This window comes from Oratosquilla oratoria, chromosome 26 (assembly GCF_046742065.1).
Source record: "Oratosquilla oratoria isolate Oo_2021 chromosome 26, ASM4674206v1, whole genome shotgun sequence".
Classification (NCBI taxonomy): domain Eukaryota; kingdom Metazoa; phylum Arthropoda; class Malacostraca; order Stomatopoda; family Squillidae; genus Oratosquilla; species Oratosquilla oratoria.
The window spans coordinates 35,806,811-35,811,393 of record NC_134802.1 but is presented as its reverse complement, the minus strand read 5'-3'; positions in this window follow the sequence as shown (position 1 = coordinate 35,811,393).

Below are 4,583 nucleotides of genomic sequence, written 5' to 3'. Positions count from 1 at the left end.
TGTCACAATGTACCAGCTAACATACATACATACATATATATATATATATATATATATATATATATATATATATATATATGTATGCGCGCGCGCGTGTGTGTGTGTGTGTGTGTGTGTTGTGAAGGATGAGCACTTATCATGCGATAGAACCAACCATTTGTTTCTATAAAGACTTTGGCCTGATTAATTTCCAGCCACATTTACAACTGGAAAACATCAACAGGCTGAGACAGGAACAGGTCAAAACAAACGCCAAGGCCATCGAAGCTTTGGCGCCAGCTGTACACACAAAGTCAGGGATGATGGCTGACAGCGTGGGCGTGTCAGGAGGGCCTCCTGGGCGTCGGAGGGACAAGATGCCACAGATGACCAGAGACGAGAACGAGGACGAGTGACGTCACGTCATCGAGGACACCTCTGACCTCACTGTGCTTGCGTCATCAAGACAAAGACCATTGTTGATGTTTTTGGCCACAGCTCCATAACAGGGCAGCCACTCGGCGCAAGAGTGCTACTGAGGCGTACGCAATCTACATTATCACTGTGTGTGTGTGTGTGTGTGTGTGTGTGTGTGTGTGTGTGTGTGTGTGTGTGTGTGTGTGTGTGTGTGTGTGTGTGTGTGTGTGTGTGTGTGTGATTCACTATGGTCTTGGATCACGTGTTGCACTCGTGATCGACAGCTATTTCCCTCCCGTAAGAGAGCTCAGAGCTCATATATGACTGATCTATGGGTAATGCTGTGACCTTACACGCACCCTCCCCCCGCAACTGTGATTCACCATGGTATTGGATCACGTGTTGGACTCGTGATTGACAGCTATTTTCCTTCGGAAGAGAGCTCAGAGCTCGTATATGACCGATCTTTGGGTAATGCTGTGACCTTAAACGCACGCACACACCCAACTCCCCGCCCACGAAAGTTGGAGTAACGACTCGCAGCGCAGCGATACTGAAATTATTTCAGCCCTGGGCGGGATTCGAACCCGTGTGTGTGTGTGTGTGTGTGTGTGTGTGTGTGTGTGTGTGTGTGTGTGTGTGTGTGTGTGTGTGTGTGTGTGTGTGTGTGGAGAGACCAAGTAGCAACAATTCCTACTAAATGGAATGAGAGCTTCTTCCTCAGCTGAATGAAAATGTTGTACCTTACTTATTTCTACCATCCCTCACCCTGCAGCGGTGAACAAGAACACCGTCACCACGTTCCCGTGTAAGTCATGGAGGGCGAGTTAATGGGGTAGAACGAGGGGGGAATGGGGAGCGCTCTCTTCTCGTATGCACCCCCCAACCCTCCCCCATCACCACCACATAGAGTCGTGGCAAAAACTAGGTGCTGTCTCGGCTACCCCCTCCATAAGGAAGAGGAAGAAGAAGAAGAAGAAAGAAGAGGAGGAAGAAGAAGAAAAAGAGGAAGAAGAAAAAGAAGACGAAGAAGATCAGGAAGAATAAGAAGAAGAAGAAGAAGAAGAAGAAGAAGAAGAAGAAGAAGAAGAAGAAGAAGAAGAAGAAGAAGAAGAAGAAGAAGAAGAAGAAGAAGAAGAAGAAGAAGATGAAGGAGAAGAAGAAGATCATGAAGAAAAAGACGAAGAAGATCAAGGAGAAAAAGAAGAAAAAGAAAATCAAGAAGACCAAGAAGAACAAGATAAAGAAGAAGAAAACGATCAAGAAGAAGATGAAGAAGAAGACCAAGATCAAGAAGAAGAAAAAAATAGATCAAGAAGATAAAGAAGATAAAGGAAAAGAAGAAAAAAGATCAAGAAAAAGAAGATCAAGAAGAAGAAGAAGAAGAAGAAGAAGAAGAAGAAGAAGAAGAAGAAGAAGAAGAAGAAGAAGAAGAAGAAGAAGAAGAAGCCAGGACACGCGTGGCTGCGGTCAAACCCGTCGCCTGTGCCCTATGCGATTTGGGGACTGGTGGGAATCGGAGACAAGTGCGGGACTCGAACCCACAACTAAGCAAGTGCGAGACCATACCGCCACCAGCGCAGGCCTTTGTGCTGCATATGCTTTGGAATTCCCTTTTCGTAAGGGTCCAAGACGTCTGGAAGAGATGCGTGGGAGGAGGAAACTGCGCCTCTGACTCAGCCGAAAACACACAAAACACTGAATAGCAACCAGTCGGTCGTCCTACCCAGTAACCTACAACTCCCCTCGAAAATGAGATCACGTCAACAGTCACCCCCCTAACCCCCCATCCCCCCGCAAGCAGTCTCAGCGTCCCCCCCCCCCTCCTCTTGGCGCCGCGCCGACCGTCGCCAAAGGATTTGGCTCCCGTCGCCGACGCCAGGGGTAGACTCGAGGCTGTTCGTCCTTCGGTGACTTGGAAGAGGCTATTGACTCCATCCCGCCTCACCCCTAACCCCCTACGACGTCATTATTTGCTGAATAAAACCGTATGGCTTTATACCAACAAAGAAAATCTACATATATCAAAGAGGGGTAGAAATGTAAATATACTGTATAAGTAGGTAAATTAAATTAATAAATAAAATGTTCATAGTTCATGAACAAGATTGGTGAAAAAAGTGAATGGCGATTTTTTTCTAGATTTTTTTTCTCCAAAAGCAGATAAAAATCTTGGTTCATCGCGTCTGCCATCTCTCTTTCCCTTTATATATATATATATATATATATATATATATATATATATATTATATATATATATATATATATATATATATATATACATATATATATTGTTGTGAAGGTTGGACAGATGAGTGAAAAGGTGGTAGAGAAATACAGTGTTCTCGCTCTAACCGTATTTCTCTACCACCTTTTCACTCATATATATATATATATATATATATATATATATATATGTGTGTGTGTGTGTATATATATATATATAAAGAGAGAGATAGAGAGTGAGACAGAGTGAGAGAAATAGAGAGAGATAGAGAGGGGTACCCTCAGACGAAAGGGCGTTGATGAATCTGAATTTTAAATGGAGGGGGACAAGATTCTCCCTGACGTCCATCACGAAGGATCACACTGTGGCGGAGCACGTACACGTACGTAAAAACGGAGCACAGTTGCTCATTAAACTTCATCTGTGTTAGTTCATCAAACGAGTCTCCATCCTTTCTAGACAGCGAGTATTGCTTGTCTATGTACTGAATTGGCTACTATATCCCGGGTCACATTGTTCTGTCGTGTATGTTTGAGTTTCAGTTCTCATGAGGATCCAAACAAACTTGCCGTTCAGAAAGGGTGGGATGTCTGTTGACGAGTATGTATGCTAGCCATTATGAATTTCTTAAACTGACTGTGCATGACATATAGAGTTCTATACTTTATACACGTCCAAGAACAGTATATGTACCTCGTGCTTCCTACATTCACTTTTACTCGTAAAACAAATAAATGAAAAGATAAAAGAATTGCAAATTTATCAAATGTAATGAAATCAATTGGAAGGAGATACTATCAATAACTGAAGAAACTCAAACAAAAGCAAATGCAATAAATCCTTACAGAGCTCTTTCCTTCATTATTATTATTATTGTTATTATTATTATTATTTATTTTTTTTTTTTTTTAAATCAAGCAATCGGTACATTACCCACTCCGGCACTCACTCAGCCTGGGAAAAGCGGTTCATTTGAGAATGACGGTTCCTCACGCGACGGGATTTGGTGACAGCGTGCAAGTGGTGATGACACTCCCGGGATCCATGACTCTCTTTACAAGTTTTCTAACCGCTGGATCCCACGAATTCTTAGCACTAATCTGGCCAGGACCACAATGATAGAGCTATAATTCTGATTCTTTATTTTTCTGTATGAATGTCAATTATATATATATATATATATATATATATATATATATATATATGCAATAAAAACACTAGGAGCGTGTGTTCACAAATGCGTAAGTAACCACTAGGAAAAGTAAACTAACTAAGCAGAGCGCTTTCGTATAATTACATCTTCAGTGCAGATACAAAGAAGGAATTATAAGATGAAGAAACAAGGTACAGAATATATGACATAGTGAAGAGGGCATTCGGAGAGGTAGTGGAAGAAGTACACGTGACGATACTTGTTGGCTACCAGGACGGCCCAAACGTCCCATACTTGTTGGCTACCAGGACGGCCCAAACGTCCGTCACGTGTACTTCTTCCACTACCTCTCCGAATGACCTCTTCACTATGTCATATATTCTGTACCTTGTTTCTTCATCTTATAATTCCTTCTTTGTATCTGCACTGAAGATGTAATTATACGAAAGCGCTCTGCTTAGTTTATTTTTCCTAGTGGTTATTTACGCATATATATATATATATACATATATATATATATACATATATATATATAAGTATATATATATAAGTATATATATATACATATATATATGTATATATATATACATACATATATATCTATATCACGTAGACAAAATGTTGTAGCACATTTGTAAATAATAATCACGAAAAACCCACGGTCGGAATAAAAGGAAACTTAGAAGAAAGTATAACTTCTATATTTCGGCTAATAGCTACAACCCTCCTCAGGAAAGTACAGATCACAAGAATTTGAAGAGGGCTATAGCTATTAGCCGAAATATAGAAATTATACTTTCTTCTAAG